Here is a 22099-nt window from a genome sequence, read left to right as displayed (position 1 = left end):
TCTTTCTTTCTTTCTTTCTTTCTTTCTTTCTTTCTTTCTTTCTTTCTTTCTTTCTTTCTTTCTTTTCTCTTTGTTTTTTTAATTATACTTTAAGTTCTAAGGTACTTGGAGCTGAATGCACCTAAATGCAAATGAACCATCCACCTAAGAGCGCAAAACCTACGCGATTCACAGAAGCCCTGCATTCTCTCACTGCATGATATTTTCTGTGTCTGGCATTGGCTCCCAGAGACTGGCTCTCTGGAAGTTTGAGGAGAAATTACGGCTTTAGCAGGAGCCTGGGTTCTTCAATCTGGAATCTGTGCACTGAATTGTAAACTCTCGTTTGAATTTGATCTCCTGCCTTAGCTCCAGAATCTCTTCCTCCTCTTCTTCCTTGATACTTCTTTTCGTCTTTGTGTGTGAGGGATGGGAGTCCCTGCATTAGTTAATGCTCAGTGGCCTTCACAGCTGGGGCAGCAATTCTAACATTGAGCTAGTAAAACATCAGAAGAGAAAAGAGAAAAGTCTGCCCCTGTTACAGGAAAGGGGTCCCAATCCAGACCCCAAGAGAGGGTTCTTGGATCTTGCATAAGAATTTAGGGAGAGTCCACAGTGCAAAGTGAAAGCAAGTTTATTAGGAAAGTAAAGTGGTGAAAGGACCACTCGATAGACAAAGCAGGGCATTCCTGAAAGTAAGAGGGGGAATGTGTCCACCCTCAGTAGAATGCTTGTTTATATACAGGATAAAAAAGATTAGGCCAGGTGCAGTGGCTCACACCTGTAATTCTAGTACTTTGGGAGGCCGGGGCGGGTGGATCACGAGGTCAGGAGATCAAGACCATCCTGGCCATCATGGTGAAACCTTGTCTCTACTAAAAATACAAAAAAATTAGCCGGGCATGGTGGTGGTACGCACCTATAGTCCCAGCTACTTGGGAGGCTGAGGCAGGAGAATTGCTTGAATCCAGGAGGCGGAGGCTGCAGTGAGCCAAGATGGCACAACTGTACTCCAGCCTGGGTGACAGAACGAGACTTCATCTCAAAATAAATACATTAATTAATTAAATAAATAAATCTTGGGGAGATGTGCTCTGTTATAAGGGTTTATGATAAAGGACTGATTTTCTTAATTATTGTATTTTGCAAGAATCAGTATTTAAAGCAAAACTAGAAATGCCTTTGTTCTCAAGATATTGGAATATCAGGACACTTCCAAGTCTAGGTCTGTTTAGCAAACATTATCAATCTATTTCCTTAACAGTAAACATCTAGAGGCTAGAAATACCTCTGTTTCTGGGAAGACAGCCCAGCAAGTCTCAACCTCATTTTCCTAGCCCTCACTCAAGATGGAGTCGCTCTGGTTCGAACGCCTCTGATACCCCTCATCAAAAAGGAAGAGACTGCTGATGCTGCCTTTAGGACAAAGGCACAGAACTGGAAGGAACCTGCAGAGAGGAGCTGCCAGCCCCTACCTTCTCTCCCGCAGAAAGATGTGCTCAGGTCAGAGAAGGATGTTTATGGTTATCAAGGGGATTAGAAAGAAACTTATTGCAAGGTTGTGGTTAGAAATTCCATGGCCTTGACAGACCAGGCAGCCACACAAGTGAGTAAAGCAGGTGGTAGGATCTATGGCAAAATGGAGATGTCATGCTCTAAAGGGGCTGTCCCTACTCACAGCCCCAACCGGGTGTGACCAGATACTTACTCATGTACTAGGATGTACTAGGACTGGTTTTAAGAAAATCGAAACTTTTGAATTTTAAAGAATAATCATAATAGCTACCACTTGTTAAGCACTCAAGGTTGAGGGCAGAGCATTGAGAATCTCTCTATTTGGGAATAAGAGGAAGATCAGAAGTGAATGGAGACAGAAACTCTTGCTATCAAGAGTTGCAAACAAACAGAGAATCATATGCATGGAGATAGCAGTGGAAGGGAGGGAGGTGACCATCTGCAGTGGCACGTGGCAGAGAGGTGGAGACCCAGGATGGGCAAGAAAAGACTGGTGAATATAGTGTGCAGGATGGCTTTGGTGACCTCCCAGGGACCAATTTCAGCAGAGGGACAGAGATCAAAGACAGACTACGAGGAACAGGGAAGTGGGTGGGTGGAGAAAGCAGATGCAGCAGGTGTGCACCACTCGTTTCAAAAGTTTGGCCAAACTCCTTAGAATTCTGAGATTTGTATTCCATCCCCATTAGTACCATTAGTTTCAGTGGCTACTTTCAATTAGTTCTGCACTCAGGCATCCGCAGCCTTTTCATTCCCACTGTTCAAGGCTATTACCAGAAAGAAAAAAGGAAGCAGCTCAGTTGGGATCTTCTTTTTAAATGTTCATCAAAGAAAGAAAATCAGCAAAACTGCCGAGTTGATTCCAAGCACAGCAGTGTAGAATCCAACCACCAAATTTAGTTCTGCCTGAATCTCTAATGGGGGAGATAGAGGTGAAACTGTCATTCTTCGGTGCAAATTTCTTCAGATTTACCTGTAGGTGGGGAAACTGTGAGGCCTCCCTTAGGACTGCAATTTTTTTGGTGACAGTCATTCCTTCAAGACGCAAGACCCCTCTTATGCAAGACTTTGGCTCAAGGTCTCCCTCTTGGTCTTCCTGAAACTTGCTTGGAACTGCAGTGCAGCCTGAGGCTCCTGCCCAACCCCTTTCCTGTCCTTCTCTCATTCATTCACAGGTGTCAGAGTGGCACAGCCATTTGAGAGCTCTCACAGTTGCCTCCCCATCACAGGTGTGTGTGTCACAGGTGGTGTGACCACCACCAACACCGACTTCTAAAATATTAATCCAACTGCCCCGACCCTTTTTCTTTTTTTTGATACAGAATCTCACTGTGTCACCCAGGCTGGAGTGCAGTGGTGCTATCTCAGCTCACTACAACCTCTGTCTCCTAGATTCAAGCAATTCTCCTGCCTCAGCCTCCCTAGTAGCTGGGACTACAGGTGCGCACCACCACACCCAGCTAATGTTTGTATTTGTAGTAGAGACAGGGTTTCGACATGTTGGCCAGGCTGGTCTTGAACTCCTGACCTCATGATCCACCTGCCTCAACCTCCCAAAGTTCTGGGATTACAGGCATGAGCCACTGCACCCAGCCCCCTGACCCTTTTAAGGGAAACAATTGTACTTGTAGTTTAACATTTTGATGTAGTACAGGTTTCTGCAACTGAGTACTTGTAACTGCATTATATTTAGTTGTAATGCCATTTGGGGCACTAGGTAAGGTACATCATATGAGAAGAGGCCTTACATTTGGCTGACTCAGAGTCCAAAGGATAGTGCAAATGTGTTCTAGTTTCCTGATCCTTCCATAGAGACTCTGACCTGGGCACACACGTGGGCGTTCCCTTTCTTTCCAGTCTCCTCCCCTGACCTCACAACCATGATTATTTGATTTATTTGAGCTATTTTTTCACCCTAGGGCCCCTGGCTGCATCCCAGAAGTGTGTGCGGCATCTTCAGGTTCTGAATATCACTCTAGGCTCAATTCTGGAGAGGAAGTGTCAGGCACTTAGCTGAAGAAGCCTTTCTTCCTTCGGATTTTTCAGACTTGAGCTTTAAGAGGACAAATAGCCCCTCCTCTAGCTAAGTTTGCCAGCTTTAGCTCTGATATGCTTTTATGCCACCCTACCAAAGATTTTTTTCCCATCTTTTTATTAACCTTGCCAAACATTCCCAGGAGCTCTGCCTGGAGTGATGGAGGTAGGGGGAAAGGGGAAAAAAAAAAAAAAAAAAGAAAACAGAAAACAAACCCATCTCATCACAAGTATAAAGCTCTAAGCATTGGGAGATAATGAACTAAAGTTATATAATTTATTTAAACATTCTTCCACCTGAGGGAGAGCTTAAAACCCCTGAGAGTCTCTTCTGAACTACATGGAGGGGAGTGGAAGAAAAGATGTTCTGATTTAATTCCTACACTTTAATGAAAGCAATTGTCCTGTGTGCATCATTATTTTTCTATTATCTTAATGCATCGGTTAATGAAAATTTTCAGAGCCCATTCACATGGCTACACTAGCTGAGAAGTTAGATTGCATCCTCTGCCCTGTGGGTACAGATGCAGCTGCACTGCACATGGGTTGCCCTCCACACATCAAAATCTCACCAGTGCTAACCATAAGTTGGGCCACATATGCCAGCCTAAGGGTACAAAGCAGCTTCCATTTCATCCAGATGGATTTCTCTCCCCCATTACCTTCCATTTACAGCATCACTGCAGACATAGCCCATTCAGAAGGTGCCCTCTGTGTTGATGATGGCAGATTCATAGCTCTTGGGCACCATAGGCACTCAGGGATCCCAGACACTTCAGGCATGACACACAACTTTGGGGCAATAGCTTCCTCTATATGAGAAGACATATTTTGAATGTGTAAGGAGTTCAGACTTTATCCACTACCTGTATATAACAATTTCAGAATTGCCAGCTTTACTTTTCTGTATTTCTCCCTCTTTTCCTTATTTCTGAGAGCGGAAAGGGCAAAAGCTTATGCAAAGCCTGATGAGAAAAGAGATGGGAAAGGAGAATGTATTTCCCAGGCAGCTTCATGGGGGGTGGGAAGATGAAACTGGTCAAATGGGTCATGATAGGAAAACAAGACACTAAGGTAGCAGGAACAGGACCATCTGGATGGGAGAGAGTGTACTTATGGCATAGGAGTGAGAAATCTCTGACTAATTGGGAGTGGCAGAGAACAGAACAAGAGAAGTTATAAAGATTTGGTGTAGATTTTGCTCTTGGATCCCCCATGAATTGTTGAGAGAGACCTGAATAAAATTAAATCCCCTACATGGGTTGCAGTTCTTCAAATGTGATACTCCTCTGAAACTGGCCCACTGGGTCTTAGCTTTATGGGCAGGATATTTTGTGTCTTGGCCACTCTGTGTCCATCCACCATCCAAGCACCAGGACTAATGTGAAGGGACAACAATGTAGAACTACAGGCTTTCAAAGGATGAAGTCACATTAGAGATAATCGAGTCTAGCCTCATATTTAATTCAGGAAACTTCCTAGTGCTCCCTTGCCTCGTCTCTGATTAAAGGATTCCAATAATATGAATTTCAGGTCCAATGTAGAGGCAGTCGAATTGTAAAACTCATGCTTTGAAGTCAGAAGGTGTGGTTTCCAGACATTTAAAATGGTTAAACTCCTGTTCCCTGAGTGTCAGGTCTGTCACCTGGAAAAGGGTCACAACAGTCCCTTTTTAGAATGTCAGTGAGGGGAATAAAGAACAGAATGGATGCAGATACGCTCCAGAAAGAACGGTGCAGATTCTAATCATGAGTACAGCCTCCTGACTCAGTGGCCTGGACTGAGTCTACGTGTTGACAAAATATCTGGTCCGTTTAGTGAGGTCCAGTGTGGAAACAGTGATAAAATAAGTGATCTGATGGAGTTTTGGTTTTAAAGCTCTGGTGATGTGCTAATACCCAGCTATGTTCAATTAACGATGGGAAAGTATGTTCAAAAGACTCTCTACACCAGGTGGATAGAGAACCTTGGAAAACCAACACTTTTCCAATCAAAATTATTTCATTCATAGAACACTTTAGTAGCTATTTCAAATATCCTTTCATTTAATGAGCTTGGTATCTGAATAAGAATGTATCATAGGAAATGGGAGTCTTAGAAAATCTGACACTAAAGTAGAAAAAAATTGAAAGAAAAATATTCCAAAATAGTTAAGAGTGCAGGAATTCAAGGAGAGCTTATTTTTCTTCTATGTGTGAAAAATATCTACAATAATGCTGTAATGCCTTAAAAATAGCAATCGTGTTATAACAATACTCAGCACAATTTAATGGGTATCTTTATGTATGTTCTTAGATTAATTATTTCACCTTTCACTACTTCAGTTTCTTCATCTTCAGAGCAAGGGGATTCAAATAGATGCTACATAAGGACCTTTCTTCTAACGACTCTATTTTATTGTGTGAAAATTTCACTTACATACAATAGATGTCACCCCATTCAAAAATCTTTCACCTTCACAGTAGATTATTTTTCCATAGGAAAAACACATCTTTTGTTAACAATTATATGCATCTTGCCTCAAAAATAATAAATACAAGAATGGTAGATGTTTTGCATCTTGGAAATGTTTCACTAATACAAGAGCAAATAATACAAGAATGATAGACGTTTTGCATTTTGGAAATCTTTGACTAGTACAAGAGCTATGACCTGTGACTGGCCATGAAAGGATGGGTGTTATACAGCACATTTACACCTGGTTTACCCAATGAAAACTGGAGAGTTTCAGATGAGTTAGTGTCCTTTGAGTCCATCTCTTTTGTGGTGCATAAGCCTCACCGCCATTTGCTGCACACACAACCTGAGTGCTCACCTGTCCCAGGGCAGCTGCTGTTGCCTGAGCTAACTGCCCAGCCAAATAAGCCATTATGTAGACAAGAATGTGGTGGATATGCACAGCAATGCCTTTGAAATTTGCATGCTCCTTAAAATCAAACTACATCTCATATGCAAAATATAAAATTAAAAGAAATTCATGAATGGCAAATGCTACTGGGTCTAATTTTAAAGTATAATTTAAATAAAATAGAGTACTCACTACACGTTGGAAAGGAAGAATTTTAAGAAAAATCCATGTGAGTATGTAAAATGTTTGATTTTTGCTGGGTGACACAGTAATAAAAATCCAATATTTGGTGCCAGACAGACTAACTTTCTAGGTCTGATGCTAAGTACTTAGCACCTCTGAGTTTCAGTTACTTTATTGGTAGAATGGGCATGTGGTAGATTTCTTTCTCCTTCCTTAGATGACCTGAGTTATCTTTAATTCTGTGGTATAGTTTATAAAATGTTGGGAATATTTTATACATATCTACATTTGCTTTCAAAGTTTCCTGGTACACGTGATAGCAGCAATACGTCTCCATCTCACTGTGCTCTCCTTGACTATTGATGAAAGGAACCGGGAAGAAAGGCTAGGGTTTCTCACCATTATGATTACTAATTTGCTAAAGCATTAAATTAATAGCAGATCCCAAGTCCTAATCCTCCAGTTTCATGAAGGGATAAAGGCATGTCTAGTCTACCGCCAGCTATTTATGCTGTTATCTTGTTGCTTCTTGAAAATGAAGCTATTTCTTACATGCATGGATAATCCACTTTTTAATTTTTATTTTTTGATGAGTGTCACTCTGTCACCCAGGCTGGAGTGCAGTGGCACAGTCTTGGCTCCCTGCAACCTCCGCCTCCCAGGTTGAAGCGATTGTTCTGCCTCTGCCTCCTGAGTAGCTGGGATTACAGGTGCGCACCACCACGTCCAGCTAATTTTTGTATTGTTAGTAAAAAGGGGGTTTCACCATGTTGGCCAAGCTGGTCACGAACCCCTGGATGCAAGTGATCCACCTGCCTCGGCCTCCCAAAGTGCTGGGATTACAGTGTGAGCTACTGCGCTCAGCCAATAACCCACTTTTGAGACTGAATTTTTATAGATGCGCATGTGAGACTATGCAGCGTAATTTAATATGTATTGTGTTATTGTGGGGATAGGAAGAACAAAATATGTATTTGTAAAATTCTACAGTAAAAATGCAGTGCTAGCACTCAGATCCTCATAAATGATAGCATCTGTCGCCATCACTGCTTGTTGCCTTTCCAGCAGCCGTGCCCGCTTATACTCCCCTGCTGGGGGAACCTGGATCAATGACAAACAAAAGCTCAAAAGATTAGAAACTCACTTTCCGGTTGTTCTTGAGCCACTGGCAGCCATGACACCTAGTTTTATTCAGAGACATTAGTGGGAATACCTTGGGGGATCTTCTTGGAAAGATTTTCCTCCTGGAGAGATACGGGCTAGAGCTCCACCCCATCTTGCTTTTGGACTTTTGGAAAACTCAGAAGATAGCAGAGGCAACAACCTGGTATCCAGACATAACTGGGTTACTGAACGTATTATTTGGAAGGAAAAAAACTGCTCCTGAACTTATTATTTGGAAGGAAAAATAGCCCTTATTGCTTAAACTGCTTTTAGTCTGCTTTTGGCTACTCTACTCCTTGCAGTTGAAAACATCCCCCCGACTGCCTCTCCCACCATTCCACTCTGGCTCTGAGCCTGGCTACCTCTTGCTTTTGTCCTGGTGCGATTTCTGGCACAGCCAAGAATACTGCCAGAAGAAAAATGACACAAAGTTGGCCTTTTCTCAATCCCTTTGAATGCACTGCTCCCACATGTCCTGACGAGAGACATGAGACCCTGAAATCAAATTCCCTTAGGAGCCTCAGGGAAAGAGACTGAAAAGGGCAGAGCAGGAAGGAGGGGCAGGCACAGGTAGGTTGGTGACACTGAAGTGGCCTAAGCAGCTGTCACGTGCCCTGGAGGAGCTGCAGGGCACCTGAGCTGCCCCCTGACCCTAGCAGGAACCACAGACTGTGAGCTGCAGCCCCTGTAATCCCAGAGGTGACCTTTACAGGCTAAGGCTGAGTTGTCCAGTTGTCTGAACCCTAAGAGATAGTAGCTGAGAGAAATGCCATTGGCAATTGCCATCCACAGGTCTGCAGAGAGATGGCGGAAGTTTCAGGGAGCCCCTGCAGCAGGGAGAAGCACTTCTACAGCCTCTGCCTTGATGAATGATCTGTGGGGCACTGCGGAAACGCTGGCAAGGGTTCCACGAAGGATTGGGCTAATAAGGAATTGCTGAGTTGCCAGCTGAGGCACCCTGCTGCTCAGATGTCCCCAGCTCTCTGCATCCTCCTCTCCTGACTCACCCTTGACATCTGTGCAGTACAGAAGGAGCTTATTTCTCTGTTATATTCAACCCTCAGTGTCGACGGAAAATTGTTTCTCTTCACCAGGAGACTGTCCCTAGAGAGTGAAGCCCCCAAATCTAGAGTTGATCCAACTGTGAAGGACCCAAAGTTCCAGTCCAGCCTTCAGATGGCAAGCAGTAGACGCTGCCCAGGCAAAGACGCTTATGCCTGCAGAGATCAGCAAGCAGGTCCCATGCAGGTAAATCACAGACTGGCCACTTTCACTAAGAAGTGAAGCTCTTCAAACTATGGGCAGCAGAGCAGGATGCTTTGTTTATAAATATTGGCAATCTCGAGTTTTCTGAAAAGCTTGGAATGGCTCACAAGCCTTCAGTAAATTCCAGTTTCTCCAATTCTTTGTGCTCAAGTGTATTGACATAGCACAAAATGAAGTGGAAATGTAGCAAGAGATGGTCGAGTTGGTGACAACCAGTTGATATCACTAACTTGTCTATTGATGTCACTACTATCAAACCATGGCTAAGTTTCCCCAGAGCTGCGCCCATGTGCCCATGTAAGCATTGCAGTAATAACCATAACAGTGAATATGATGGGATGTGCCAGACACCAGGCTCATGTGCTTGTCACCATCTAATCCTCATGACCCTAGGCAATAAGAATTTCCTTTTTTTTTTGAGACAGAGTCTCACTCTGTTGCCCAGGTGGAGGTGGAGTGACGCAATCTTAGCTCACTTCAACCTCTGCCTCCCAAGTTCAAGTGATTATCTTGCCTCAGCCTCCGGAGTAGCTGGGATTACAGACGCCCACCACCATGCCCGGCTAATTTTTTTGTATTTTTAGTAGAGATGGGGTTTCACCATGTTGGCCAGGCTGTTTTCAAACTCCTGACCTGAAATGATCCACCCACCTCCGCCTCCCAAAGTGCTGGGATTACAGGCATGAGCCCCCGTGCCTGGCCAGTTTACCTTCTGTGCAGCATTGGCAAGTTACTTATTCCCTTGAAGCTGATAAGTAACAGAGTCAGGACTCAAATACGTGTCTGTTGGAGTCCAGGACCTGGGCTTTAGACCATGGTGCTATCCCACATCCTCTGAACTGGCCCTGGGAAGCCCCACCTTCCTCCACCCATCCTCACAGTATCTTTCCGCTGACATGTTGCTTTTAGGAAGGTGGCTGATGAATAGGTTCCATTATTTTTCAGGTGATTTGAAAGGGCAGTTGCAGACCTGTTAAAGGTCAGGAAGTTCATGGAAGCCAGGGCGACTCAAAGGTGACTTGCAATGGTGCAGCATGAGAGCATCTGTCTAGCAGTGGAGCGGGTCCAGGCCCAGGCTCACAATGTTGCTGGCTCTGCCCTCCTGTTTCTATGGTATACAGCAGACTGGCATTATACTTGTCCAATAAAACAGGGACATTCCTAATTAATATCCCAACAACATTTTACTTACAGTGTATGTGTATGTGTGCTATAAGGTTAGTGTAGTTAGAGTATGTATATGTATTTGGTGGTATTATAGCATACATGATTTACATCATATAAATGAAAGGGAACATCACTATTCTTCTGAACACAGCAATTCCTTATGGCATCCCATCATTGGCAAGAATTATGCTTTAACGGCTAATCTATAGCTTCTAAGTCAATAAAGCCATGTAAATTAAGCCTACATCACAAGGCTTTTTTTCCCTTTTATCCAGGCTTCATGGCTGGCCATAGACTATAGAATTGGATTCTGGCTAAGAGGACACTTAAAACCCAAGTCGTAGACCTTCCCAGAAAAAGAAATTTGATTCAAGAATTTAAAAATCAATTGTGAATACTTTTAGTAAGTAAAACAAGACACCTGAAGGCCTAACATGTACCACCTTAGGCTTTGTTAGGGCAGCTTTCCAAGCTTGCAAAAGAACATATGAGAATTTTAGAAATAAGCCTAGAATCAAACTGAACTTTCTAGGCTTGAACTACTTTTAAGGGGAGGGCTGTGTGTGTATGTGCACAAGTGTGTGTGCCTGCATGTGTATGTGTCTGTGTGTGCCTGTGTGTGTGTGTGTGTGTGTGTGTGTGTGTGAGTTGGGGATGGTAAAGAGGATACTCTAGGCTGTTAGTGCAGAGAGAATTTTCAAGTAAGTTTAATTTTCTTTTGTGTGCTGCCTTACAGAAAAGACCCATGCAAATGAAACATTCTGAAGATCCAAGTGCTTACTTAAAAAAACACACGGCCGGGCGCGGTGGCTCACGCCTGTAATCCCAGCACTTTGGGAGGCTGAGGCGGGTGGATCATGAGGTCAGCAGATCAAGACCATCCTGGCTAACACGGTGAAATCCTGTCTGTACTGAAAATACAAAAAAAAAAAAATTAGCTGGGCGTGGTGACGGGCGCCTGCAGTCCCAGCTACTCGGGAGGCTGAGGCAGGAGAATGGCGTGAACCCGGGAGGCGGAGCTTGCAGTGAGTCGAGATTGCACCACTGCACTCCAGCCTCGGGGACAGAGCGAGACTCCATCTCAAAAAACAAACAAACAAACAACAAACAAAAAACAAACTTTAAAGGAGCCTATGAGACCAAACCTTTGTAACGCAATAGTTTGACTAGGAATTCCTTCTGCATTTGAGCACCACAAGCTAATTATTTATCATAGAACTTTCTAGGTTGTCATCAATATAAAAGTTGAGAAAGCGTGTCACAAAACACACATGGGCACTTAAAACCTTTAAAAACAGCCACCTTATTCTGTCTTTCCTTTTGGTTAAACACCATCAACATGACTGCATTTTACTTAACTAAGACAAAAGATGTGAAAGCTCCATTTACTAAGCGAGAGAACGATCTACTCTAAATCATTAGCAATTATAAAGAGTACACATATTTCATTATGAAAGACTGGCTCTACATTTATTTTGTGACCCATCCATTGGTGAGAAATATTGGTTGCACATATTAGTGGTTGTGTTGGATAAATGATTTATATTTAAAATCTCATTTTCACTTCTCAGAAGCACTTTGGAAGTAAGTGTTTTGTTTATGCTGAGAACTGTGGATGGTTTGCACCTCCTATGACTGCTTCAGGCAGCTTCACCAGGCTGAGCTAGCACAGGAACCATGTGCTACGTACATTTGAAACACTCCAGGTTTCCTCCCTATGCAGACAACGAAAGCCATGGGAAATTCCCTCTCCTCTGTATCAACAGAAGTAGAGTGTAAAGCAGAACCCAGCTGTTATGGGCCAAACTGTGTCCCCCAAAATTCATATGTGGAAGCCCTAACGCCCAGGACCTTGAAATGTAATTGTATTTGGCGGTAGGGTCTTTAAAGAGGTGATTAAGTTAAAATGAGGCCTTTAAGGTGAGCTCTGATCCACTCAGACTTGTGTCCTTATGTGAAGATGAAATTTGGACACAAAAGGAGATACGAAGGATTTGCGTACACAGGGTGACAACCATGTGAGGACTCAGCCAGAAGGCTGAGTCTACAAGTCACAGAGAGGGGCCTCAGAGGAAATCAACCCTGCCGATACCTTGATCTTGGACTTCTAGCCTCCAGAGTGATAAGAAAGTTAATCTTTGTTGTTTAAGTCACCCAGTCTGTGGCACTTTATGGCCACCCTAGCAAATTAAGACATCAGCTTGCTTATCCACTGGGCACAGATAGATCTAGTGTTATGCTGATGATTCTCCAAACATGGCAAGCCTTGGAGGTTTAATGTCAGCTTTGCCCCCATTCCAGTAAAGGAGAGCCATCTTCTGTGAGTAATGATTTCACCAAGAACTTTTCTTAAACTTTTGAGAGATGTCTGACTCATGTGATTATAGTAACTGACCAAGTCTTTAATGAATAATGCTAACAACAATCATTACCAGCATTTATTGGATGCTTATGATGTGCCAGGCTCTGTACTGCACACTCTGTGTGTGTTATCTGGTCATCAGCATTGCAATCATATTAGGCTGATATCATTGTTAATCCAGCTTTACAGAAAAAGAACTCTATCTTGCCCATGGTTACATAACCAGGAAGCCCAACTTGGACCCGGGTAGCTTGTCTCTGGAGCTTATGGTTTTAACCGCTAAGCTATATTCACTGGTGATGTCAGTGGCCTTACAATGCAAGCGTCTGAAAATGAAGTGATACCCTTATTTTTTCCTCCAAACAAGTGACTATGATGATAGGGGACCACATTCTCCTCTGAGCAGGGCCTGCTTTCTCTCTACTCTTCTATCTTGCCCACCTTCCAAAGTTTATCCACCTCTTGCAGGAAGCCTTCTGACCCTACCCTATCTGATATGGTTTGGCTGTTTCCCCACCCAAGTCTCATCTTGAATTGTAACTCCCACAATTCCCATGTGTGGTGGGAGGAACCCGGTGGGAGGTCGTTGAATCACAGGGGTAGGTCTTTCTCATGCTGTTCTCATGATAGCAAATACATCTCACAAGATCTGATGGTTTTAACAATGAGAGCTGCACAAGCTCTCTCTTTGCCTGCTGCCATCCACCTAAGATGTGACTTGCTCTTCTTGCCTTCCACCATGATTATGTGGTCTCCCCAGCCATGTGGAACTGTAGGTCCATTAAACCCCTTTCTTTTGTAAATTGCCCAGTCTCAGGGGTAGGAAAACAAACTAATACACCATCCAAAGTGTTCCATCACTCCTACATTGCTTATTGATGAAACTCTTCATTTGGTACTTGGTATATGCTGACCTTATGTTCTCATGTGCATTTGTCATGTCTTACCAACTTTTATTCAAGAAATGTATGTCAGTATTATGTGACAGATATTCTAGGAGGTCACCTTCTGTAGCTTTCATCTGTTAGAAGGAGGTTGCCTCATAGAGGTCAGTGTGGGTAATAATCTAGTTCATCAGACAATGACCATAGGAGATCACCTGAGGTTACCTGGACAAGGATCTGGGTGACTAGGGGCTCCCATCTTCCCCAGTAGAGCATAGAAGGTTGAACAGCCTGCAGACAGCCAGCCTCTAAACCCAGACTGCCAGGGTCCGAGTGGGTGAGCATGTCCCTCAAGGGCAAAGCTGCTGTCACTCTTGCTCTATATGGAGCAAGATGTGTCAGATGAACAAATCAGTTTTCTCTCACATGCCGACTAGTATCAGTCACATAGAGATTTGCACTGAGAAACTTACGGTCTGAGATGCAGGAAAAGGGTTATCCGGAATCACTTAGAAGCACTTTTTAAAAATAAGAGTGCTTAGGCCCCCCACCCCAGACTGATTGAATTAGAAACTCCTGGAGGAGCTGCCCAGTTGGTTCTGGCATGCAGACAGAGAGAGAACTGGAGAGAACCCCAGCCCCCATGGTGATCACACCTGGAGAGTGAATTGGTTGGTTCTGTGAAGTGATAGCCCCGCAGTAGGTCATCAATATCAGTTCCCATCCCCCTTCTTTTGTAGCCCCCTCCCCTAGTTATCTACTAGGCACATAATAGGGGCTGAGTAAATACTGCGGGTTAACGGACATGTCAGCTCAAATAAGAGCAGAGCTTTGCCACGAAGGGCGAGCAGAACACCCTAGGGGAGTAGAGTGACCAACTTATCCTGATTTTAAAACTGAAAGTCCCAGGCAAATCAGAGTGGTTGGTCATCCTACCGGGAGAAGAAGTGAGGTTCCTGCAACATCTGTACCTCCTACCTAAAGCACTGAGATTCAAAACTGGGAGACCCTCAAACTCAGCTGGGGTGAGGGCTGTCCACATTCCTAGCTGCCACTTCACTGTGACCTAGGACATCCAGCCAAGGGGAAGGTAAGCTATCTCCAGCAGTAAGAGGAATTAGACATGTTAGCACCAGCTGAGATAGGTTAAAAAAAAAAAAAAAAAACAGAGGAAAACCCGCCACCCAGACCTCAATATTAAATTTGACTTGTACTTCCAATCTGCAAAAGCTACTGCCTGATTATAGAGGTGTCGCATACATGGTTTTGTTTTGTTGTGTTTTGGCAATGAATTTATATTGGAGTCACCCAAGACTCCTCTGATGCCCTGCATGGGGACATACCTTCAAGTGCCGTTTTACAGACATGATCAGCTCTTTTCATCCGTGGGTAAGAATTTCAAAAGACAATTTTGGCAGCTATAAAGGACACTTCTGGGACAATTGGGGAAATTCAAATATACATATGGACAATTAGATGATATTCATTCAGGTGTGATCACGGTGGCATGGTTAGATAGAAAAATGTCCTTATTTTTTAGAGGTACATACTGAAATTGTTAGGGATGATATGTTGTCTGTAATTTATAATAATGCAGAGAAGAAAATTGGTAAATATCAAGACAAAAACCATAGTAACAGGGGATTTGTATGTAGAAGGTGGTTTCCCCAACTCCACATGGTGAAATATGATGAGATGATGAAAGTTTGTTTTTTTTTTTCTTTCTTTTTTTGATGGAGTCTCGCTCTGTCGCCTGGCCGGAGTGCAGTGGCACAATCGCGGCTCACTGCAATCTCCACCTCCCGGGTTCAAGCAATTCTCCTGCCTCAGCCTCCCAAGTAGCTGGAACTATAGGCGTGCACCACCACGCCTGGCTAATTTTTTGTATTTTAGTAGAGACGGGGTTTCACCATGTTGGCCAGGATGGTCTCGATCTCCTGACTTCATGATCTGCCCGCCTCGGCCTCCCAAAGTGCTGGGATTACAGGCATGAGCCACCGTGCCCGGCCAATGAAAGTTCTTAATGATGATGTTGGTTAGTGTTCATCCCATTTACTATTAGGGAATAAGAAAATGGGTAATTCTTTTTATTTTATTTTATCTTATTTTATTTTACTTTAAGTTCCGGGATACATGTGCAGAACGTGCAGGTTTGTTACATAGGTATACGTGTGCCATGGTGGTTTGCTGCACCTATTAACCCATCATCTAGGCTCCCTCCCCATCCCCCCCACACCCTGCAATAGGTCCCACGTGTCTTGTTCCCCTTAAAAATGGGTGATTCTTAACTTTCCTAATCTCTCATTGAAAAAAATGGTTTTAATGCTAAAGTCTTCACAATTTTTTGAAGCCCGAAGATTTCTAAGGCCTGGCCTGCTGCAAGAAGTGCATTTGAGTGAGCACAGGTTGGGGAGCTAGAGGGAGCTGGGTCCCCACGCTATGGGACCTTAAGCAGGTGGCAGAACTTCATGGAAACTCAGGCTCCCTCCTTGCAAAGCTGTGATGGATGCAGAGCTGACCTGGGACAGGTTAGATAATCAATGAATGGAAGATTCTCTTGCGGGGATGCAGGAAGGAAAAGGAAATGTAATTTTTTTCAATGTAGAGCAAACAAAGAGACCTGACTACCAAGTTTAGTACCAACCTTCCATGCCTGTGGGATAGATGTATTAACACACTGAATTAATAGTTATTGGAACCCAAAGCTGTCCCAGGAAATATGCATCACAGAAAGTAGCCCTGTGACATTTACATTATAAAAGTTATTTCTTGAAGTAAAATCAACATAGGCAGATTTCTATTATTAGTTAGCCCAACCTGTATTTCTCTACAAAGGAAATTAAACTTAATATAAGTTGAACTCATGTTTTCCCATTTCCAACCTTAAGTATAATGAAAATTACTCCATTTATAGAACAGATACTATGGGCCAAACACATCACTAGATGCTATTAATTTTCATCTTCAGCACAACCTAATGAAGTGGATGTTACTACCCAATTATGCCCCATTTAGCAAAAGTAATGAATATCAGATAGGTGAAATCTCATGCCCAAAAGCCATAACTGAAAGACAACACTGCCAGCACAGTGATGAGAGAGAGGCACTATGACCTTGCCATCCCACCGACTGTTCCGCTGCTGGCCCTGCTACCTACAAGCCATAGACTGTTCTGGGTCTCAGTTGTCTTCCTTGGTAACATGAGAATGATGATGGGAATGAGCCCATGGGATCCTGAGGATTAAATGAGCTAATGTATTCATCCATGCAAAGCATTTAGAACAGCTTCTGGCATGTGGTCAGTGTTCCGGGAGATGAGGCTAATGGATTTAACAAGTAAAATCTGGCCAGCAGATCCTTTATGTTGCCTTCATAGTGAATAAACTAGGCTGGTGGCTCCTGTCATCACTCACCCATGGGTAAAAAGTACCGTTAGATAGAAGGATTAAGTGCTAGTGTTCGACAGCACAATAGGGCGACTGTGATTAACAATAGTTTATCGTATATTTCAAAATATCTAGAAGAGAAGATTTGGAATGTTCCCAACACACACAAAAATGATACATGTTTGAGGTGATGGATGTCATGATTACCCTGAGTTCATCATTACACATTGTATGCATGTTTCAAAATATCTCATGTACCCCATAAATGTGTGCAATTATTATGTAGCAATAAAAAGAGAGGGCTGGAAAAATTCAAGTCTTATTCCTCTTGTTATGCTGTTCAGTAGGGCTGAGGCTGGCCTGTTCCTGGGCTTCTGGCCCCAAAGGTCATTGTCCAGCCACAGCACCCCCTCTGGTTGGCTTCATCACTGGCTTTCTCTGCATATTAGAGTGATTCAGACTTGCTGTGCTTTACTGGCTGTGCTTCAGAAACGCTGCCTCTGCCCTGACTATAAGGTTGTCAAATCCTTAAAGCTTGTTAGGGCAGGGCTTCAAAACTCTTGCTTGGGGTTCGTGGTGTTTAGTGATACAGAGAGCAAGCTGCCTCACATGTGAAGAGGAAATTTCTGCGGCTGAGGATATCTTGAAAGACGGAGTTTAGCCAGGAACTCTTGAGGATAAACAAGCTTTGATATATTACATTGTGTGCACATAAATGAACATCGGTCTCTTTTCAGATACATTCCAGTCATACCATGATGGATAACTTAGGTTGACCTAGGGTTGGTGCGCTTCTTAAACTGTTTCAGTATTTGTGCACAGCACAAGGTTCCAAGCTGAATTGGAATATAGGATGTGAGGGAAGTGGTGCATTGCATTGTCACAAAACAGAGGAAATGATTCAAAGAAACAAAAAGAGAAGTATTTCAAAAGCAAAAAGGGGAATTTCTTCCAGCCACAGATATAAATTGAAGAAGCAGTTCACTCACTCACTCCCCTATTCATTCAACAAATGCTCATGGAATTCTTGTGTTGTGTCAGGCTCTGTGCAAGGTGTGTAGATAGATTAATGAGCGGCACTTGGTTCCTGCACTCAGGACTCCCACTCTGCAGAGTGAAGGCATCCATCACTGATTATGGTTGGCCTTGGGTACCACCTCTGTGTGCTGGACCTGCTTTCAGCCCTGAGGGGATGGAATCGGGGCCTAATCTTTTGCCACCCTCAGGGCTGGTAGTTGTATCTTCCTTGGAGCTGATGAGATGGTTTGAGACCTTCCTCAGAGTAGAGACAAGACTGTCACCCCCTTATACCCCAACTCCTGCTGCTTTTGCAGTGCTCCTACCCAGCTCCTCCTTGCTGAAAAACATTCTGGGGAATTGCAAGAAAGGCCACCCCTAACAATTCATATTCTCCTTTCTCCTGTCCTTCCCTCCCTCTAGAGAAATGAATTACATATTCCATAAGCATATATAATTAAAGAAAATTAAATCTAATGTATCCTTAGCCCATCATGTTCATGTTTATATACTCTCTGTGCTTATTACTGGCTATTAATACTCTTATTGATCTTAGCTTATACCAGGAATTTGAGGGTGGAGGTTTTAGTTGCTGTTGTAATTGACATAAACATCCTTCTGCCTACCTATTGGATGACTAAAATCCAATCACGTGATTAGCATTTACTGTGAACCTGCTACGTGCCCTACACTCAGTACTATGAACGACAAGGAAGAAAGATAGGCACGTTGTTCTGACCCACTAGCCACGTGTCCAGCCAGTAGCCCCAGACTGAGGATGAGCTAGCACTCAATTAGAACAAGCCCAGAGCATTCACCTCCCTTTCTGCCCCAACTCAATCCTCTTGGGCCCTCTCACCCTCCACTTTCTGAAGAATCCCCAATCCAAAGCAGGATATTTTGACACAGCTGTGTTGACATGGCCATTTTGCTTTGAGTTATGTTTTGTGACATAGTTGCAAGGTGTATTACCAGGAATTATGCACAGCAAAAACTTCTGATCTTTTTCTCTCCCGTTTCCACCCCAACTTCCTCTGGGAGACATTTAATTTTCTGCATTGTCTAAACTGCTTTTGAGGTACTGTCTTCTATTTAGTGGTGTTTTCTTCAAAATCTGTTAGAATGGAATTCGTCTTTATGGGTATGTTCCTGACTTCCAAAAAGTCATTATAAAGTAGGTTGATGCTATTAAATATAACTTATGTATACTGCTGGGTACTGAAAGAATGATTAGAAGTGTATTTGAAGCTTCCCTCTGCAATTTGGGGAGGAGAGTAAGCACTTCTTTTTAGGAGACTGAAAGGCAAATGGCACCGCGGAGACAGGAGAATGGGGAAGGCCAGCTTCTTTTGGCGGGTCACAGGGGTAGATTGAGATGGTCTGGATTTGGGAAACTTCTGATTTTGTAGGAGTTGCAGAAACGTCTGGCACTCACTGACATGTGGCCTTGACCAAGTCCCTCAACTTCTCAGAGCCTCAGTTTTCTTATCTGTAAAATGGGCATGACAGTGCCTATTGAAACAAGGTGACATAGGAGAGAATAAAGAATAAGGTCTTCAAAGCTTTATGGGAACAGCCTGAAAAGAAGTTGGACTGAACTTGGCTTAGTCTCACTTCACCTGGGTTAGCACTGTCCCACCCCAGTGTCATTTGAGGCTGGATAATCCAGAACATGCTTCATGTAGAAATATTGTCTGGGTCTCTCACTGAGACCATTGGATCAGTCCACACCCCTGTAGGTGAGATTGAGGTCCCCACTGTCAGTCACCTTAAGAGAGATTGGTCTGGAAATTGAAGACTCAGAAGGGCAGCCTTTGATGGGGATGAAAAGAGGGAAATGAAAACTACCACCTTTACCCTCTCCATCAACCCAAGGTCTCTTGCACGTATCCAGGAACTTCCAAGTGGCCAGGTCACCAGGGAATTCCCTGGAGAGGCAGTCTGGGTTGCTCTAATTCCCTTTCTTTTCTCAAATCCTTCAGTGATGTCTCTTGCCTGGTTTAACTGAGGAGTGTAACTGTGAGGGACAATAGGAAACAATTTTCCACAATGACTATTCCCGCTATGCCTCATAGAGCCCTCCTTCCTGGCTTTGTAAAGACGTCCTAAATGTCAGACACTTTCATTGAAGTCACTTCATCTGGGTAATCAGATGTGGTCCTGCCCATTTTTGAAGGTCAGGCTCAGACGTAAGTGAAAACTGCTCCAAGTCCAGCCAGGTCTTGGAGGAGGGGAGGAGCCACAGATTACTGCTTTATGCACAGGCCCTCCTCCTGGCCCTAGGGTTGGTTGGGGAGGGGAGCTGGGCGAGGGGCTGGAGGATAGATATCTCTCTGGTGACTGCCCTGCTGTGGTCACTCTCTCCTGGGAAGCATCTCTGGTACTTTAGCTTATTTTCTAGGCCCCACTAGAGGGTCTGAGTTCCTAGCTGCTCTCCCAAGCCCAGGTCCTTCCTATGTGACTTGGCCTCATCTTCTCCCAGCTGCTGGTGGCCACGCACCCACTCTCCTCTGATGTTGGAGTGGGGGTGCCTGCAAGTCTGCAGTGACCAGTCATGCCCATCTCTCAGAAACCAGGACTTCAATGGGGCAGCTACTGTCCCCTACACTGGGCTGGACATCAGTTTACCCCCTTCTGCCCCACACTGGGCTGGACATCAACTCCTCCCCCACCCCCACACACACACTGGGCTGGACATCAGCTCACCCCCCTCCCCCACACACACTGGGCTGGACATCAGCTCACCCCCTTCCCCCACACACACTGGGCTCGACATCAGCTCATTCCCGTCCCCCGCACACACACTGGGCTGGACATCAGCTCACCCCCACCCATACACACTGGGTTGGACATCAGCTCACCTCCCTCCCCCACACACACTGGGCTGGACATCAGCTCATCCCCTCCCCCATATGCACTGGGTTGGACATCAGCTCACCCCCCTCCCCCACACACACTGGGCTGGACATCAGCTCATCCCCCTCCCCCCCACACACACACTGGGCTTGACATCAGCTCATCTCTTCCCAGCATAGCTCCTCTGCAAGTGGTGGGGAGAAGTTCAGCAGCCCAGGGGCTGAGTGGGAAATGGAGCATTAGTTTTCCCTTCTCATAGGCAGTCACAGCCTTGATCCCCTTAGTGCTTCTAATCAGAGGAGCAGCAGGAAGCCAAGCGAGGCCCTCCTTATCCTCTCCACAAAGCAGGGGAAGCTGCACCCTCTTGCTCCCGGCATCGTTGGAGACAGAGGGCATGCTGCTGAAAAGCCACCTCCCCGTAAGCTCCAAAGAGAGAGGAACTGCCCACAGCTCACTAATTTTGCTGTTTGTTGTTTTTATTTATTTTTTTTACTGAGGAATAACTCACATTCCGTAAAATTCATGGTTTTTAAGTGTACAATTCAGTGGATTTTAGCACATTCACCAGGTTGTGCAACCATCACCACCATTTGATTTCAAAACATTTTCATCACCACAGAAAGAAACCCCAAAGCCATTAACTCTCACTTCCCATCTCCTGATCTCTCCAGGCCTTGGCAATCACTAATCTACTTTCTGTCTCTAAGGGTTTGCCTATTCTGGACATTTCATACTAATGGAATCCTAGAATATGTGGCCTTTGGTGTCTGGCGTGTTTCACTTAGCTTAATATACTTGAGGTTCATCCACACTGGAGCACTTATGAGTACCTCATTCCTTTTTATGGCTAACTAATATTCCCTTGTGTGGATAGACCACAGTTTATTTACTCATTCATTAATTGATGGATATTTGAGTTTGTGTTTCAAACTTAGATCGTGGGCCACTTTGAAACCTTTTTAGGAAAAACTGGATCTTCACACAGCCATTTTATTGGCTAAAGTTACAACCGAGGTTGTTTCATGGTAGGCAGATGAAAGAGTGGAGGAGGTGTGGGCAGAGCAGGTCCCTTTCCTCTGTTGGGTCTGTGCAATGCCAGCACAGGCTGCCCTTCATGGAAGCAACTGAGACAGCAGAGCCAAGGCCCTAGAGCAGTTATGGGCAGCAGAAAGTGTTGAGTGTGGGAGCACAATAGAGGCTGGAACAAGTGATGTGTGAATAAGCCAGCCCTCTGGGCAGGGGAAAAGCCCTGCTTTGCAGCATTTGCTCATTTCCACGGTATAAATTCTCCCATTGTGGCCAATTTCAAACTACAAACTAGGTGACGCTGAACACAAACTTGGGAGAAATATGCACCATGGGGTTGGTACAACCAGTTCCAGGACACCACTGGGCTAGAACTCAGCTTTCTGCACATGCCTGAGAAACCAGCTCCCTG

The 22099-nt window shown here is 44.3% G+C and overlaps 1 long non-coding RNA gene across 1 annotated transcript in view; it reads right to left on the bottom strand.

The window, feature by feature from the left end:
* LOC105554553 overlaps positions 1–22099 on the bottom strand; it is an 88901-nt gene that overhangs the window by 10199 nt on the left and 56603 nt on the right. The window contains exon 2 of the long non-coding RNA XR_001008345.1: positions 4191–4340. This is a non-coding gene — a long non-coding RNA (uncharacterized LOC105554553). The remainder of the gene's footprint in view (positions 1–4190; positions 4341–22099) is intronic.

Source organism: Mandrillus leucophaeus, unplaced genomic scaffold (assembly GCF_000951045.1).
Source record: "Mandrillus leucophaeus isolate KB7577 unplaced genomic scaffold, Mleu.le_1.0 Scaffold65, whole genome shotgun sequence".
NCBI classification, from domain to species: Eukaryota; Metazoa; Chordata; class Mammalia; order Primates; family Cercopithecidae; genus Mandrillus; species Mandrillus leucophaeus.
This window is presented reverse-complemented; position numbering and strand designations above follow the sequence as displayed.